General features: G+C 35.7%; 1 protein-coding gene across 2 annotated transcripts in view; it reads right to left on the bottom strand.

Annotated features, from left to right (window-relative positions):
* Window positions 1-20,225, bottom strand: part of CSRNP3 (cysteine and serine rich nuclear protein 3) — a 189,354-nt gene that overhangs the window by 153,361 nt on the left and 15,768 nt on the right. For both annotated transcript variants that reach the window (XM_072751810.1, XM_025994290.2), the window contains exon 2: window positions 18,672-18,842. The gene's annotated coding sequence lies outside the window, so the exon portion shown is untranslated. The remainder of the gene's footprint in view (window positions 1-18,671; window positions 18,843-20,225) is intronic.

The raw sequence follows: 20,225 nt of genomic DNA, 5'->3' as shown, positions 1-20,225 counted from the left end.
GAGGTCAGCAGTGAACTTGGATTTTGACAAACTAAATCGCAAATTGTCTCTCAAGAGAATTTGACTCAGATAATCTCTTTCCTTTTTTTTTCTTTTTCTTTTTTACTTGGCTTCTAGGACACCATGTACGAAGTAGGCTTATCTCCTACCTCATTTGCTGTCCTTTCTTAACCTCTTTGCCTAATTTCTTCTAATCTTCCTGACATCTAAATCCTTTAGTAGATTGAGGACTGAGATTTCCTCTCTCTGACTCTATCTTACAAAAGCAGATCCAGTCTAGTGTCTTTAAATGTCACCATTTATTTATGAATCCCAAATTTAGCTCTTTAGCTTGAACCACTTCTCTGGGCTGTAGATTCTTATATCTACTGCCTGTTCCACAGCTCCTCTTGAATGGCTAATATACTTTTGAAAGTTAACATGTTAATATAATAATAATAATAACAACAACAACAATAATAATAAAATGAAAGAAAGAAACAAAGGAGAAAAGGAAGGAAGGAAAGATGGGAGAGAAAGAAAATAACATATCTAGGCTTCCTCGTCCTACTCTAGTCTTTCCAGTGAAGTAAATGATATCAGTATTTACCCAGTGACTCGTAATAAAAATGTAGCTCCTTGAGAAATGGCTAATTCTGGGACTGGGGCAGGGAAAACACAAAATGAACTTGAAGTATCCTAGAGTGTTGGAAAGTAAGGAAGGGAAAGGAAAAAAAAAATAGGCACAAGCATATCAAAAGGATACAGGAACCAACCTGAAAGAACTCTCAATGATCAGAGTTAAAATAATTTAAGCAAAAATAAAAATGATGATGATAATGATGACAGTATTAGATGATAACCCAAAGAATGAAATAAATATCTATGAGTCAATTATGATGTAAATAAATGACTGAATAAATAAATAGGTTAGAAGGAAGAAGTCTTTCTTATAAGTATTCCAAAAAATATATCTGGATGCTTCTCCCCTTCAGGAAGTGGAACTCTTTACCCACCCCCTATCTTATGTGTGAGCCGTATTTAGTAAGTTACTTCCAGAGACTAGAACGCAGAAAGAGGAAAAAAGTAATGATAAATTGGAGAAACGTGGCAGATAGCATTTTATCCAAGTGGCTAACAGCATCACCAGTGATGCAGCCTGCTGGTTATCATCCAGCCCCTCATATAATCGGACAAGGAGAGCACTTCATCTCTGTGGCTTTCCTCTTCCAGAGCCACAATTCCCATGTAATCATGAGAAAACACCAGAGAAAACTAAAATCGAGGAACAGTCTAACTAAGTTCTTCAAAAACATAATGGTTATAAAAAACAAGGAAAGACAGGGAAACCACCTCAGATCAAAGGAAAATAACAAGATATGATAACTAAATTTGACATGGGATCCTTGAGTAGATCTTATTAGAAAAGAAAAAGAATATCCATGAATAAATCTGAAAAGAGTCTGTAGTTTAGCTAATATAATAATAAACTATAACAATGTTAACTTCTTAGTCTGGACAACTGTACCATGGTTATGTAAGATGTTAACACTGCGGGAAGCTGAGCAAAGGGTTTAGCTAATTCTGTGCTATTTTTGCAACTTTGCCATGAATCTAAAATTATTTCAAAACCTTTAGAGTTTGGTTAAAAACCCTAGGAATTATTCATGTGTATCTCTTTTTCTTAAACTTCACATCTGAACATCAGCATCTCCCATCAGCTCTACCTTTAATATTTGTCGTGAATATTTTTCTGACCACTTCTCACCAAGTCCCAGAAATCTCTCCTCCACCATTCGACATCAGTCTTACACTTGGTCTTTGCCTGATCCCCACTGACTCCCCATTGCCCATCCATGTAAGTGTCAAGCTCTTTGCTGACATCTTGCATTTCCTCTTCCTTCTTTCTAGAAACCTCCTTCCACTCCAGATATTACATGGCCCACCACTCCCTCACTTCATTAAATGTCTATCAAAATAGCATGTCCTTGGAGAAGCTTTTTATGACCAAATTATTTAAAATAGACATCCCTATTTCTACCCCAAACTTGCTTTATTTTTCTTCACAGTATATTTGTGTCATCATCATATTATTCACTTATTAGTTTTCTTGACTACTAATGTAAATAAATATCATAAGAGCAAGGATTTTATCTTTTTGAATAAATAAATAAACACATTTTATTGGGAATATGGAGAAAAATATAATCATATCCAAAGGTGGAAGTATGTGTTTTGCTGCCTTTTTGAAAAAGCAATATGGCAATATCTATTAGGTCAACGCTCCTACTATTAAGAATCTATCCTCAAAAAAATAAAGCACTTGGGGCACCTAGTCAGTCAGTTGGGCCTCTGACTAGTGGTTTTGGCTCAGGTCATGCATGATCTCAGGGTCGTGAGATCGAGCCCCTGACAGTTCCATGCTGGGTGTGGAGGCTGCTTGGGATTCTCTCTCCTTCTCTCTCTCTCTCCTTCCTTCTCTAAAAAAAAAAAAAAGAAAAAAAGGAAGTACCAGTATATAAGGAATTTTTCAAAAGAATGTGCATTACAGCCTTGCTCATAGTAGCATAAAAACTAAGCTGAAACATGGCAGCCTGGGTGGCTCAGCAGTTTAGCACCCCCTTCAGCCCAAAGCATAATCCTGGAGACCTGGGATTGAGTCCCTGTATCAGGTTCCCTGCCTGGAGCCTGTTTCTCCCTCTGCCTGTGTCTCTGCCTCTGTGTGTGTGTCTCTCATGAATAATTAAATAAAATCTTTTTTAAAAAAAGCTGAAACAAATGAACACTCATAAGGCAAAGATTGATAAAAACGTGATATACCCATAACTTGGAATATTTTGCAATCATCAAAAAGAATAAAATAGAACCATGACAAGGATGTATTATTCAGGACATTAATTTTGAAGCACAGAATGGTTTTTGGACATTGAGAGCTCAATTTTTTCAAGCAGAAGCAAACTTTTAAATATAAAATTGATTGCAGGGTTCCTCAATCTCAGAGAGAAAATAGCGGATTGCTGCTTGAAATTGATCAGATTCCCAGGAAATGCATAAGTTCTTACAGATGGTCCTAGGAACACAGCTAAATTGCAGCCTATGTTAGACAGTGTACTTTCAGTGTACTGTAGAAAATAGAAACCAAATCTAGAAAAAAAAAGAAAAAAGAAAAAGCAATATCCATGGATAGGAATAAAAGAAGAAGAATTTTCCAGAATTTTCTCACTCAACAGTTAGTTGTTGAAGCAGCCTGTGGTGTGCACCTTAATTGCCATAGTGGGCAATTTCCTTGATGGAAACCACACAGTTACTGTCCCACAGGGTCGGAACACCCAAATAAAGTCTTAAATGGTTGCTGGGGCTGCCCTGGCAACTTGGGTTCTCTCAAAGAATAATGAGGAACAAACCAGAGACATCGTGTTATATGCTATGTTCTTATCTTCTCTGCCACCATAAGATGTAAGAAGCCTCACAACTATGTCCCTGTAGAAAATGCCCAGCACCTAGATTTCATAAATGATTATGTACTTTCTTCCTATTTCAGAAACATTGCATGTTGTGGCAGGCAGAAATGGGGTGTATATAAGCATGGAATTAATTTGGTCACAAATTTGTCTGCTTGTAACACCATATTGTTAGACATTGTGCCAATATTAAGTATGAAGTGTGAATAAATGAGAGAGGGATTCATTCTGGATTTTATATGAGTGAATTTTGTTACAGAAGTCTGTTGATAGACTTTATGATAGATGAGTATACAATAAAGTGATCTTACCAGAAGGTGAATATGAATGAATCCTGAGTGAAGATTTTTTTTTTAAATATGAGTAAGGAAATGCCAATTCAATACAGTTCAAGGGAGAAATATTAGTGGCATAATAATGTAATAGAAAGTGCTTAGGCTCTGGAATACCAAAAACACGGAGGATAACATCTTGCTGATGTTTTTACCTTACCTTGTGCCTTTGGGCAAATTACTTAACATCATTTCTTCATCTGTTAAATGGGTATATAAACTCTGATTTTGTATTCTTTAGGAAAGAGAAATAAGGCATTTAAAACAACATGGGATTCACAGCAGATCTTCAATGTATTAGTTCTCTTAATCAGAAAAAGGGTAACCTAACACCACTCCCGACTTAATCTTGTTTTTACCCTATTTTCCCTTGCCCTTACTTTTCTCATTTATTTTGCATTTACTCATTATTTTGTAAGCAAAAAGGGCAGGATTTTAATAGAGTATTTATGAATTTTAAAAGCAAGTGACGTGAAATATTTCCACTACTGACAATTTATTGTGTAGTGCTGTTTTTTAAAAAATCAATTTAGATCTTCATGTTTATTAACTAGGGTATCAAAATAAATTACTGATATGATAGCCATTAATATCGGTGGGCCAACGTATTTTTCTTTCTTCTATTTTTTTTCTGGTAACATGCTCCACTTCTCCTTTCTTATTACCACAAGAATGGGTAAATGAACAACATCTAGCCAACTGCTTCAGCGAAGGGCTGGTGACCCATGCTAGGATTATCAGTCAGGATCCAGCTCAGGAAACAGAGGCAATGTCCGGTGGTCCAATGGAAGGAATTTCATATGGTAAACTGGTTATAAAGATTTTCTAAGCCCAGGATGCCAAACAAAGCAGAAAACAAAGAAACTCGGAATAGTAATAGTAAGAAGAAGCTAACACTCCTTCAGCTAGAGGCACAAAGGAAGGATTGATGTCACCAGAGCTCAAAACCTGGTGCTACTTCGTGGGAGCTAGATATGTGGGAAGGCTGCTGCATGAATCTGTGACTACAAAAGCAGGGTTATTACAGCAAGGGCCAGAACTATGGTGGAGATGCGGTGGCCAGTGGAAGTATCACCTGAAGCAAGGCTGAGTGGGTGGGAATGCTCTGGTTTATCCCTTTATCCCGCCCTCCATTGTCCCACCAGTGCCTCTCATTTGTTGATTCCCCCTGGAAATCAGTGGGCAAAGTACAATATTCAGAGGAAGGGCAAACTAGATCTGAGCACAAAGGGGCATATAGTTGACATACTAAGATAATTCTCACCAAGACAAGAGATTTCACCATTTAAGCTGTTGGAGCCATGAGTAGGAGAGACTGTTCCTTACCTTCATGGTGCCAGGAAGATGTATATGTCTATGTGCAGGCAGGTACCTTCCACAGATTAGGGAAGCCGATAATCCCATATGTAGTAGAAGAAAATGAGGCCTTCTCATGAGAAGAGAACCAAGTCATAGGGGGCGGGGAAAGCACCAAGGCTGCCGTGTGAGCCCCAAATTCGTTTTGCCTGATACGACTTCACCCCTATCTTTCTGGATTACATAAACTAAGAGGTTTCTTTTTGGTTTAAACTTAATTATGTAGGGCTTCTTTCCCTTGCAATAAAAAGTCTTGACTAATATAACCGTGACCATTAACTGAATATTTTAAAGAGGTTCAAGGAAAAATGCCAAGTATTATCAGTAAAAAAAAAAAAAGAAATTAAAGAATGCATATAGTTATGTGTTACCAGTAAAAGAAATTAAATGAACGTGGTTATGTTGACAGGTCTTGGTTGACATAATACTGAATGAATTCTCTCTCTCTCTCTTTTATCTTAAATAAGGAATTTAAATACAAAAAAAAAAAAAAAGGAATCTAAAAAGGTAATTTCCCCCAGCTTCTTAAGACAGAGGAACCGATTGATTTCTTTGATTCATGCCTGGTAATCAGACTACAAAAGGAATGCAGATCAATGCCAGATGGAGGCTATCAAAACAAAAATTGGCCACAAAGAAACAAAAATGTATTTAAAGTTAATCTGAAGCTATAATATATAAAACACTAAACAGAGCAGTTTCATCCTCTTTTATCCTACCTCAACAATTCAAGAGAGAATTTTTTAATAATGTAAGTGAATGATTTATCCTTTAACCCATTAACAGAAAGGTAAAGGAGGCCCAATTGACCCCTGGATCTGTTTGCTGAACACTATTGTTTCTATCTTTTCCATCTTGTACATCAAGCAATATCTGTACTTTATATTTTTATTACTCCTCAGTTAAGTGAAAAATAGAAATTAATGGGTTTTGCTTTATAGAATAGAAATCCTCGGAATCCTAAAGGTAGTTAGCAGTTTGTTTGCTATGACTACCTAGAACTAAGTCAGATCTTACTCGCCAATAAATATTTTTGAAGAATGAACTTACAACAAACCACCCCCTACCCCCAAAGTCTGTTTCCATTCAATGATGTACTCTCTTCTAGTTAAAGTTTCCTGGATATCAGAGTTCATTTTTCTCCATTTTACATAATTTACCAGATAGAAACTGATATTTCTCATTATGGTTTCATGTCTATTACTCTGGACTACTTATCTAGAGAGAATATTCCCCGGGATAGGAGCATGCTTTTACTCTGCCTGTATTTTGTAATACATAGCCAGTATTGTCTTCCATACACAGTGTTCTCCATTAATTCTCTTGGGAATAGAATCTTTTTTTTTAAGATTTTATTTATTTATTCATGAGACACAGAGAGAGAGAGAGAGAGAGAGAGAGAGACGCAGAGACACAGGCAGAGGGAGAAGCAGGCTCCATGCAGGGAGCCTGACGTGGGACTTGATCCTGGGTCTCCAGGATCATGCCCTGGGTTGAAGGCAGGTGCAAAACCATTGAGCCACCCAGGCTGCCCAGGAATAGCATCTTAATAGACTCTTCAGATGTGGGAAGAATTTATACTCCTTCAGTCATGGAGGTACTACAGGCAGGAACATGAGAGTCTTGGCAGGTAACGAAACTAACTTTAGCAACAATCAGCATAGATGGGGTTAAAATTGATCGGAATCTCAATCTCTATCCCTTCCAGGGATATTTCATTTTATTCTCAGTAGTCTTAATGTAAATGAGGACTGAAGAACCACTTGTCTATAATGTAGAAAGTTCTTCAAAAAATTAAGGATTTTGAAACATAATATTTATTACATGGCATGGAAATAGAATGATTATTTTTATTTTCTTATGGATTTTAGAACACATACCAGAGTGCAGTGGTTAGCAATGCTGGCTCTGGCATTTGAGCTGTTTTTAATTCCAGTGCAAGCATGTACAAGCTGTGTGAATTTAGGTGTGTTTATCCTATCTTCTCAGTTTCCTCATCTATAGCATGGGAATAATCCCACCAAGCTCATCATCCTCACTCATCTCATAGGTTGTCATGTGAGGAATAAATGAGATAATGTTTCCAAGGCATTTAAAATTAAAATGAAAGATCAAACCTACAAAGGTTATTGGTAGTGGCTTTTTTTTTTTTTTTGGACCATTAGCTTCTTATCATTTGTGTTGTGTCTGAATTTGAAATATATTCTGAAATATTTTATTTATTTGTATATATTTTATTTAAATTCAATTTGCTACCATATATTATAACACTCTGTGCAATAGCTTTTGACCAACATCTCCCCGTTCCTCCCCATCCTCCAGCATCTGGTAACCACGAATGAGTTGTGTTTTTTAAAGATTACATATAAGGGGAATCACACAGTTTTTCTCTCACTTATTTCACTTAGCATAATACCCTCAAGCTCCATCCATGCTGTTGCAAATGGCAGGATTTTCTCTCTTACGGCTGAGTTATATTTTATTTTATATTTTGATAGAGATATCTCACATTTTCTTTATTCATTCATTCATTCATTCATTCATCAGTGAACACTTACATTTTTCCATGTCATGGCTATTATAATTAATGGTTTAATGAACATGGGATTCTGTACCTCTCTTTGAGACACTGATTTCATTTCCTTTTGATATTTACCCAGAAGTGAGATTGCTAGATCATGTGGTACTTCTATTTTTAATTTTTTGAGGGACTTCCATTCTGTTTTTATAGGGGCTATACCAGTTTACATTTCCAGCAACAGTGCATGAACATTCCCTCTTCTCTACATCCTCATCAATATTTATTATCTTGGTACATTTGAGTGGGCTCAGGGGTTGAGCATCTGCCTTTGACTCAGGGCATGATCCTAGAGTCCTGGGCTCAAGTGCCACATCAGGCTCCCTGCATGAAGCCTGCTTCTCCCTCTGCCTATGTCTCTGTCTCTCTCTGTCTCTCTCTCTCTCTCTCAATGTATGTGTCTCTCATGAATAAATAAAATCTTTAAAAAAATTATCTTTTGCCTTTTTTATTATAGCCATTCTAACAAGATTGAGGTGATGTTTCATTATTATTTCAATTTGCATTTCCCTGACGATTAGAAATTTTATCACCTTTTCATGTATTTTTGGCCATCATATCTTCTTTGGAAAATTCTATCCAGGTCCCTTGTCTATTTTTTTGTTGGATTGTTTTGTTGTTGTTGTTGAGTTGCCTTAGTTCCTTCTGTATTTTGGATGTTAATACCTTATCAGATAAATGGCTTGCAAATATTGCCTCAATTCCATAAGATGCCTCTTAATTTTGTGCATTGTTTCATTTGCTATGCAGAACCTTTTAGTGCAATATAGTCCTAGTTGTTGATTTTTGCTTTTGTTGCTTGTGCTTTTCATGTCATGTCTAAAAACTTATTGCCAAGTCTGCTAAGTCAAAGCTATTTCACCTACGTTTTTCCTAGGAGTTTTATGGTTTCAGGTCCTTAATCCATTTAAGTCCTTACTCTGTTTCAAGTTAATTTTTGTAAATGACATATGACAGAGGTCCCCTTTTATTCTTTTGTATGTGAATATCCAGTTTTTAAAACACCGTTTACTGAAGAGAATAACCTTTCTCCATTGAATGTTTTGGTTCCCTTGTGAATTATTAGTTGGCCATATATGCATAAGTTTATTTTGGGGTCTCTATTCTGTGTCATTGATCCATGTATCTGTTTTTATGTCAGTATCATACCGCTTTAATTACTGTAGTTTTTTAATATGGTTTGAAATCAGGAAGCGTGTTGCCTTCAGCTTTTCATAATGAAACACATTTTAAAATGGATTTTAAATTAACCTTGAACATTTCTAAGGGCCCTTTAATGCACATATATTACCAGACTAAATTTGATCCTCATGTGGGATTAAATTACCTTCTGATGTAACAGAGTGAAAGGTAATAATAGTTTTATATTTGAAAAAAATATTTTTCAGTTCATACTATTAATAGGTCAAAGAAAAAAATTAGATTATTTTGGTATGTACTAATGAGGAATTTGATGTAACTTTATAGTGATTATTAATTAAAAACTCTTAATGGAAGGATACCTCCTTCATGTAGGATAAAGACTATCCTATGGCCAAATAAAATATAACCATGGAAATATTTCCATTAAAAAAAGAAAAACAATGTCTCTTTAGTGCCAAAAATAATCTGTTACAACATATTTAAAAAATCTCATTCCTAATAGGGACAAAAATATTTTAAAAACTTAGGGACTCAGAAAGGAAAATGCACAGCAAGAAGAAAACCACAAAACTCTACTGTGGGCAAAATAACAGTTAAATATGAAAGGACACTGGCATTCCTAAAATGGAAAAGCACTATGGTGAAGATGTTAATCTTCCTTGTGAATCAAATTCATCTATACATTTAATGTAATTTCCATGACATAGCAATGGTTTGTTTGGTAGCTTGACAGTATTCTTTTAAAATTCAAATAATGATCATGTGAAATAGCTTATGGGGCCTTTAGAGTATGGTAGGATGTGGTTTTTCTGTTCTGGTAAAGGAAAATTGGGAACTCTTATGTGAGATAGAAAAACTCACTATAGAGTCATTATATAACATTATTCTTGGTTTTAGAATAACCATCCAGATCATGAAACAGAGAAGAGACCACAGACACTGATCCTATTGTGTGTAAGAATTTGGTTCAACAAAAGAATACAATTTCATATTAATAGAAGATATACTATTCAGTATATGACCTTAGGAAAACTGGAAAATCATCTTTCTACTTCACGTAATATGCCAACATAATTTTCAATTTGCCTAAAGACTTAAATATAAAATAGAAAGTTATGAAAGTTCTAGAAGAAATTATTTGTGCACAGTTAATCTTGGGAGCAGAGTTCTGCCTACGTACTTTCTAAAAGCCGAATCCATGATACATCTGACCACATAATCATATATCCACGGCAAACATAAACAGAGTTAAAAGACAAATGGTAAAATAGAAAAGACACCATTGTGTATGTGTTCATCAAATAATTCTTAATATTATAAAATGATGAAAGAGAAATCATCATAATAATAAAAAAAAGAGCCAGAATAGACCGCTGATATATATAGGGAAAAAAAGGCAAATAAATATATTTGTAAATAGTTAGCTTCCTAGTATTCAAAGAAATTCAAATTAAACTACCATCAATGGAATCAGTTTTAAACCAAATTCGGGGGGGGCGGGGGGGAGATGGTGTGGGGCAACTTGCAAAATGTTGGGGCGATGCGCATTCAATTACTTAAAGCAAGCACATAAATTAATAAAGCTTTCCAGAAGGCAATTAAAATGATACCCTTTGGAGATGCCTGGGTGGCTCATCCGATTGAGCTTCTGCCTTCAGCTCAGAGTGTGACTGATCCCAGGGTTCTGGGATGGAGTTCCACATCAGGCTCCCTGCAGGGAACCTACTGCTCCCTCTGCCTATGTCTCTGCCTCTCTCTATGTGTCTCTCATGGAAAAAAAAAAAATCTTAAAATGATACCCTTAGAACCATGATTTCTATTTTTAGGGATTTATTCTAAAATTTATCTACAAGCATGCAATAACAGCAGGAATAATATTACTGAAAAATCTAGAAAGCTATTATAATGAATGAACACAAGTCTTATTAGGCTAAAAATACATAAAAATAAATTGAGAAAATATTTAGATATTGTGAAAACTGAGAAATATATAAATAACAAAACCTACCATCCAAGAAAATGTGTCTTAAGGCTTTCTATATTTCTGCAGAAAACATGTTTCTCTTTTTACTTCTAGATCTTATTCTATATATACCTCATACATATATGATTTTACAAATGGCATGAAAATGTAGTATAATTTTACAAACTTATTTATTAATGTGAAGATATTTTACATCAATAAAGACATTTGCTCAACTGTTTTTATTGACCACATAGTAATAGACTCTAGGGGTTTTCCACTGATTATTTAACCATACAGAGTCTGTGCAATTTTTCACCGTAAGAAAAAATACTGCAAAAATCATCCTTAAAGCTGTAAGTTTTATACACTTAGCTTCTGAAAGTAATAAGTAAATGTAAAATATATTGATTCAAAATATTTCAATGTTCTAATTTTAGAATATTCTGACTTAATGAATAAACTTTTTTTAAGGTTTATATTTATTTATTTGTCAGAGACACAGAGAGAGTCAGAGACCTAGGCAGACAGAGAAGCAGGCTCCTCGCAGAGTCCAATGTAGGACTCGATCCCCAGACTCGGGATCACGTCTGGAGCCAAAGGCAGATGCTCAACCTCTGAGTCATCCAGGTGTCCCAGACTTAATGAATAAATTTAAAGGTTGGTAAAACTATGCAGGGGGAGTTGGAGAGTGATTTCACTTTACTGGCAATAGTGTGTGCATAAATTGGAAATTTCATGAACATTTGATTTAAAAACATTTTTTCCTATGAGTCTGCACCTGTTGAAGGTAACCCCAATTGTAGCCCCAAATCTTAATTTCTCTACAGTTAATCTATTTCAGTTGACTCTCATCATGTTCAAGTTGACAATCATTTGATCAATTAAGTATATCCTTTTTCAAGAAAAAGAATGAATATGCCAATCAAAAGTAAATTTAAGATCTAGCATGAGAATGAAATAAAACAATTTTTTTAAAGCATCTAGCATAGCACAGCATCTGGCAAATTAAAGCTTGTTGTGATAATTACCATTAAGCAATGTGGGGCAAATATAGGATGCAGCCCTTACCACCAAGGAGTTTAAAATAATTGTAATGATAAATTTCAACCATTTTTCATATTCTGGCTACAAAGCTAGTGAATGTTTTTTTTTTTTTAAGTCATGGGGCACCTGGGTGGCTCAGGGGTTGAGCATCTGCCTTTGGCTCAGCGCATGATCCTGGGGTCCCGGAATTGAGTCCCACATTGGGCTTCCTACATGAAGCCTGCTTCTCCCTCTGCCTGTGTATCTCTGCCTCTCTCTCAGTCTGTGACTCTCATGAATGAATAAATAAACTCTTTTTTAAAAAATGTCATTTAAAATATAACAATACTTACTTAGGCTGCATTTACCCTTTTTGGATTCCATTCATCTTAAAATTTTTCATCAAACTTTTATTTACCTCATATTGAGGGGAATTTCTAGGTATATACACTTCTTTATTAGTATCCATAAATTACTTAAGTCAAGATTACTTCTTAGATTTTCTTTTGCAGTCTCTCTAGCTTTATGCATATATTTTTTAAAAATCTAGTTCAAATGTAAGATATATACGTCTTAATGTAGCCAAGATCTTAGTTAGCATAACATTTAAAAGGTATTGATTAATGACCATGGCAATTGCCAGCTTAATGATCAATTATTTCGGTAAGTAAAAAATTCTTAAAACATGTGTGTGTATGTGTTTCTGAAAACGTAAATATATCTAAAATAGGTACTACTCTCTCCAAGCTAAAATGACAGTTGTCATAGAAACAGTAAACAGCAGAAAGTCAGATCTGACAAAATAAGAAAATAGTGGGCAACGTCTCTGGAGAAATTGTGAAATAGGACAGGCTATATTAGAAAAATTAACAATGTTTAAAATTAAGAGTCATTATTTCTTCCAAAGTTTCTCAGGGATGGAATTAAGTACCGCAAACCCTGGCATTGTTAAGATTTAAAGTATACATGGTTTTTTAAATGTAGAAGTTGTAAGCATTAGCGCAATTTTAAGATGAAATATGCTAAATATTCTTTGATCATGAATATTTTAAAGTAATTTTATTAACGTAATTTAATACTAAATATGTACATTTTTCATCTTACAATCTATCCACTAACATTATCATCCAATCATGGCATAAAAATATGTAGCATTACATGCATTTCAGGTCTTCACAATATCACAACTAATGGGGCTCACTCTTGCATTGCAGTCAGAAATATCTAATGCTTTTAGCACTCTGGCTAGCAATCTTCACTAGCTTTCATGTTGCTTTGTAAATTGTTCTAATAGAGTTTGCTTTTTTGGTCATGCTAATTAAGACCACTGCAGCTATCCATTAAGGATCTTCAAGTGATTTAATAGTTCATTATGTAAATCAAGTTTCATAACATTTCATTCAAAGTCCTAGAATTCGAAATTACATAAATCAATCTTTATTACTATTCTGTTACTATACTTGTGAGATAAGATAAAACCAAACGCAGCAAACTGAGCTTCCATTTCAATTTTAATTCAGTATACTTTCCAACCTAAACATTAAATAGCATTTTTAAAAATGTCTTTCCAGTTTTGATGTGCTGACCTTTGACTAAAAATCAAATATTTATCTTTTGTTATATTTATTATTTGATTTTTTCATTACATGTAAAAACTATACTTTTTAACCTTAATCCCACTGTCAAATGAATTCAGTAAACTTGAAATATTTAACTATTCTAGTTCAAGCCAGATCACTGCAGCTGAACAGATAAGACATATGCTACAACAATTCTGTGGCCCTAAAACATTCCCAGTTTACTCCCAAATTCCTCAGACCAAAAAAAAAAAAAAAAAAAGGAACATTTTCAGAGTACAAACATGTACTTTCCAGAGTGAAATGGTTAAATATCGCAGCCAATTTAGAAATAGCACCAACTGGCTTTTTTTTTTTTTTAAGCAGGACCAGATTTAATTCTTTTCTGCATTCACATGCACACAAATATACTTCCCTCGAGCTGTCAGAAAGCATCAGATTGCCTAATCTGCATGATGAATTTTAAAATCTTTTGAGAAACACAAGGACATTTGCTTCAGGCACTATGATTTCATCGTCATCATCATAAACAAGTATAAAGCCAGTCAACCTCTGGTATTCAAACCAAAGCCAAAAGATTATGGGGCTTTGAAAATGGTTAGTAGAATTTTAATCACATAAATTTCATTTGGATCCATTTTTGACGCTACAGTATTTTGCAGTTGGGCGATCATCTATTTATTGCCTGTGACTATTCCTAGGTGACCCCAAAATAAGGATGTGATTCTTATCAAGAGGTTTATAAAACATGCAAACACTCTATGAAATATTTGTAAAGAAATTACATCAGATGAAAATTTTCTGATCACTAATGTGAAGATGGTGTCTTTAATATTTAATAGCAACTCTAATTCTTGTACTCTTATGAAATACAGCTACCCTATCAGTTCCACCTATAGACATCCTGAGTAAATAATAGATGTGGGAAATCGAAAGATTTTCTGTGATATATTTTGGATCCCATCCTACTAGGGCTTTATCACTTGAATGATGTGAGAAATAGTACCATTAACACCATGAGGACTACATTTACATTCAGTTTTTTATGGTTGCTAACAGAGAGTTAAAACCACAAGCAAAAAGCGTGGTTTTTCTGGATTCACTATGACAGTGATATATAAAAAATTATTTGAAATTCAGACCAATTGTGCTTTTAAGTTTAAAGCCAAATTTAAGTTTTTCAGGGCTTAAAACAAACAAGCAAATATAAAAGCCAATTCTGTACCTAGGCAGCAAAATGGAATATAATTACTGCATTCAGCCAGAAGCTGTGACTAAGTGAGTCTAATCGAAATGCAAGGTAAGTGGGTTTCTGAAGTCTTGAATTATTGAACAAGTAATGTAGGGTCCTGGAGTTCAAGGGATGGAAAGATATCATTATCTTTTTTTTCTTCCAGAGAGTCTAGGATGCCCGTTCACCCCTCTGGCAAAAGTGGAACATACAAAGGTTTTACTTTTAAGGTAAATGAAATAACCCTCTGTTTGTTAGCTGCTGTTAAAGATGCACACTGCGTACTTCATCTCATCTTCTTTTCATTGTAACATTTTCACATTATCACAAGTAGCATTATGTCACCAAGACAAACCAATTTCCTTCGTGTAAATGTAAAACAACATGTTTGCTGTAAGATATTTCCATCAATGTCAGTGACATACAAGGAAAGTCTTAACAGTCTGCCCTGTCACTTACTTACTGAAAGGGGAAGGGAAAGTGTTCGTTCACACTCAAATTGAATTCTCTGTCCACTATTTCTTTAGCTCATTGAATTTATTCATAAACTCATCACTGGCACTATATTACATCCAGAAGATACAAGCGCTTTCACTAGAAACCAATTGGAAAAAAAAAAAAAAAGGACAAGAGATGAGATGCCAATTGCCCTTTTACCAAAGGACAGACTCTTTTGATTTCTAAGAGGAACTGGCACAAAAGATATAGGCAATGTCTCTCTTTTGATGATTTGGGTCCTACTTCATAGTCAATGATATAACAGACCCAGAAAGCAGCACCTTTAGTCTAGTAGAAAGTCTAGTAGAAGTCTAGTAGATCCTAAGGATCTACACTAAAGTCCTCTGCCAGGAGCTGACATTTGGATTCCTCTCTAGTTACTCTCACTGGACCTCAATCTCCAAATCTGCAAAAATAAGAAATAGTCTACATGTTCTGAAAGGCCCTACTAGTCCTAACACTCTTTTCATTCAAAATGAGGGTTGACTCTTTACTATTGTTTTTATCTTATCCTGTTATACAGTGTTGTATTCTCTCAAGAATTAAAAGGAGTTTTCTTCTTCCATTTGCCCAACATTATGAAATAATCAGTAAGATTTTATTTTGGTGGTTAAGCTAAGAATATCTCACAATAACAGGAAACCATTCATAGGTCACATTTTCCATCCATTCCTCCTTACCCTCCTTCCCATTGTTTATCTCAAATCATGGTTCTGATCACACATTCAATTACAACTTGTTCAATAATACATATCATTTCCTTGCAGAGTCGCATCAGCAAATGTTTCCCTCAAAACCCTTTGAAAATGCAGTAAGAAAATTATATTAACAACAGTGCTAGAAGAAAGCTAATGAGACTTTGAAGCTACTTTCTTTATCAGTCTGACTTCTCCTCTGTGCACCTTGGAGCCTCCTCTTCCACAGACCATCACAATGATGATGAAACAGAAAAGTTGTGAACAGATATCAAAATAGTTATCAAGCAGTTTGTTTTATCCAAATAAAACCACTCTCCACTCAGACTTTTTCTTTTCCAGGGTGTTCAGGCACTCATAACAAGTGCCTGACCTATAATTTTTCAAACTACTCTAAGCCACCAGAACATCACTTTCATCTGGAAAGCATCTTGAGCCACAATTGTAAGACCTGATGGTGTTTAAATGAACATTATAGGTACTTTGTGAACTCACAAGCTATAGAAATCAATAGGTATCTTGCATAGAGAGTCCTACAATTGATTTTTCCAGGAGAGAGTCAATTTGTAACTTTAGGAGAGACATAGACACCAGGGAGGTTGAAAGCATGCTGAAGGTTTAAAAAAAAAAATCAACACAGGCATGTGAAAATTGCTGCACTGGATGAAGACTCAAAGAAATAGAGTCTAGATTGATGATGTTTTTCAGGAGTGGCTAAAAGGAAAAAGTTGAAAAATTCTAGGCAGCTCCTGCAGTGTTCTGGGGTTTGGAGGAGGAGAGCTCTCCAAGGTACACAGGCAAGGTATTTAATAGTGTCCCTGAGGGTCTTGAATTTAAATATACACTAAGGATTAAGACATCCAGTAGATTCATCCTCTCTGGCTCTTAAAAATTGTCTGAAATTATAAAAATAATGTATTGTATACTTGAAATTTGCCAGGACGGTAGATCTCAAGTGTTCTCCCCACCACCAATGAAAACTGTAACTATGTGAGGTGATGGAAATACGAATTAGCTTGATTGTGCTGATCATTTCACGATGTATACATATATCACAACATCATGCTGTACACCTCAAATATGTACAATGTTTATTGTCAAAAAAAAAGAGAACTATTATAAAAAGAAAAAAAAAGAATTATCTAAATGTAATCCATTCACTCAATAAAGAAGTCTAAGCATCATCCAAAGCTCAGTACTCTTCAGCACCGTGAGTAACAGCAAAGTATGTGCCCTCCATAGGGCTACAGTCACCTACGGGGAGGGGTGAAAGGCTGTATAGATAAATCTCAAACAAACCTATCCCCCCAAACCCACTGACTGACAGTAACTTTTCTGTGTAACTAGGAAATCCCATTCTCAAAACAGCTGTTGCTTTCTCCCTTCCTTCTCCTAAGGGTTCCTTTATCTCCTCCTCACTTTGTATACTTCCCATAAGACTGTAAAAGTAAGTTCGGCTTTGGTCAAGAGGTAAATGACACAGAGGCTAAATAAACATTCTTATAAAATTATTCCTATTTTTATTCTAAATGCTCCTAACAGAGACGAAGGAGAATTCATGAATATCAAACAAACTTTTGAATTCTTGGGAGTGGAGGAAAGACTGTTAAAAATGGGGGGTTTCAGGGGTTGCAGAGCCACACTGCATGAACATCAGTGTGAATTTAAAAGGTTGTTTCGAAAAATTAAAAAAAAAAAAAAAAGGTTGTTTCGGTAAGTTAAAAATCCCCAAACACAAATGCCTCAGAAAAATATTACAGGAAAAAAACCACGATGGAAAAGTAAAATACAAGACCTCTCTTTTGTGTTGGATGATTTTTACCTTTATTTATGAATTGGAGTTCCAGAAAGAAGTAGATATCCATCATCCCATGGACCTTTCTTTGACCTTATTTAGTTTTGCTTTGTATGATTAACTTCTAAAACTGATTTAGAGGGGCATCCGGGTGGCTCAGGGGCACCCCCGTGATCCTGGGGTCCCGGGATTGAGTCCCGCATCAGGCTCCCTGCAGAGAGGCTCCTTCTCCCTCAGCCTGTGTCTCTGTCCCTCTCTGTGTGTCTCTCATGAATAAATAAGTAAAATAATTTTAAAAAGAATATCTTAAAATATATAAATAAATAAAAATAATTTAGAGGTCCCTCTTTCCCTAATGATGGATTGAATAGACACAGAGATGTTGGGAAAGATTCACCTATTCCAAAATCAGTTACATGTGCATCAGTTACAGGGAAGGTGGTTTGGAATGGCTGGAATTTTAAGTTAGAACATCCCACACTAATGATGTTCACATTAACTTCTTAGGAAAGGCATATACATGCGGAAAGCTGCACTTAATCCGCTGCATGAACCGGGCCTCAAGTCTGAGGGTTAGCAGTGTTCAAACAATGATAGAAGCTGAGGGCTTTCAAGGCTTTGATTTCAGAGCAGCATTCTTTTAAAAGTAAACATCATTTTCTCACCTAGGAAATAAATGTGTTGTGCCGAGCACTGGTAATTCCATAACGCATTGACCAGTATCATTAGAAGTTTGAAAAAGCTCAATTGATCAGGTTTTGAAAAGATGGATTTCAGAGAGCTGAAGGCACATATGAAATCATTTTCAATTGCTTACCTTCAGTTGGACTGATTTCTGCCTCTCACACTCCATAGAGATGAACAGAAGAATGCTACTGAGATTTAATTAACCAAAATGATATCACGTTTTGCAAATATGTCTGATATGATGAAAAACTTGGAGCAGATACAAGGTAGTGGATAAAGATAGCAACTCCAGGAATCGACCATACAACCCAATTTAGAGTAGAGCCTGAAATATAGCTTCAGACACTCACCAGTGAAAAGATTACAAGTGGACAGATTGACACTATCAACACTGTCAGCACCGTCACAGCTAAAAACTTCATCATCTGATTCCTGCACAGAGGAGCAGGGTGAGGAGCCGTCAACTTCTTCAAACTTCCTCTTTAAAATTCCACTCATAGCTGCGGCGCTGTCACATGTACCTGTAACAGGAACGGGAGCAACGAAGCACTGAAACATTTGACCATGGCATAGTCCAAGTCTCCAAATCGTTTTTTTGAGGCTGTGATTTTTTGAGCCACATCTACCACATTATCATACCCATGCAGAAATTATTCTTCCCATAATGCTTTAAAGCGTTGAAAATCACTCTACCCTGATTCACTTTTATTTGCATTCTCATTTCTGACAATAGCATTTTAGAAGAAAAAGCCAGAATTAAGAATGTGGAATCAGAGCCCTGCATAAGGAAATATGGTTCAATGTTTTGAAACGTCAAAACAGGAGTCCATTACACTTATTTGATTTGTTCTAGTAAATCGTGTACTGTCATTGACAGAGCTAGAGTTCAGAACAAAATAGATCACTCACTTGCATGCTGTCATACCCAGAGCATACTGATTAGGGCATGTCTATCTTGCTTGGGATTTCTTTTTTTCTCGGGTACAAAGGCATCTACTTTCCTGGGGCTCTTTGTCCGTCAAAAATCAAATTGGTTGCTAGGAATGGCTGGCTATACCTGCAGAATTTAGATGCTTTATCATGTTTCTAGTCAATTCAGCAGAGCTACAGGGGATACTTGAGTCCTATGCCAAGGAGGTTGGCTGAATAGATTTTATGCAGGGTAAACCACAGTCCCTAAATCTTTTACTGGATAAAATGTTAATCTCACTCTCTGTATCAGCATGGTCAGTGCAAGCCAGTCAGAGGTAGCCTGATGTATTTAAAAAATTTGTTCATGTCAATTTAGATGAATCATTAAACCTCTGAGAGTAATAATTTCTTCATAGCTCCAGAGTAACTGTTACAATGATTAGTGGTCCCTCCAGTGGCAGGTAACCTCAATGAGTGAAGAAGGTCAGATGTAATAAAATCATAAAGTCATCTCAGTCTTCTTTTTTGTCTACTGTTATTTGTAACAAAGGTATCAAGAAAGACTCCTTTACCCTACTAAGATAGGAAAATGAAAGAGAATCCAAGAAAAACTCCTTTCTTTGCTCCTTTTCCCGCTTCCATTCCAGCTAGGATATATATCTCCACATGCCTTATAGAACAGATCATGTATGTATTCCTTGCAAAGGTCAAAGAGTTAATGACTTCTCTGGAGTCTTCCAGCACAGTAGATAACATCTAAGGAGTGACCGGGCAGGGTTTTCCAAGACCCCTGGCTCTGGGGCATAAGTGACCCATGGAGGACACCCAAACACTTGTCTTTGTTCCGGGATGCCGAGAAGACATGTGCACCAGACCACAATCCTCAATAACACCCCCAGACCCCAAGCAATGATGAGATTCACTCTTCTTTCCTTTTCAAGTCTCCCAGATGCTCTCCCTGTATCTGCTCTCTCTCTACATAAACTCTGCTC

This window comes from Vulpes vulpes, chromosome 3, assembly GCF_048418805.1.
Source record: "Vulpes vulpes isolate BD-2025 chromosome 3, VulVul3, whole genome shotgun sequence".
Classification (NCBI taxonomy): Eukaryota; Metazoa; Chordata; class Mammalia; order Carnivora; family Canidae; genus Vulpes; species Vulpes vulpes.
Note: the sequence above shows the minus strand (reverse complement) of the source record. Positions and strands in the feature narration are given on the sequence as shown.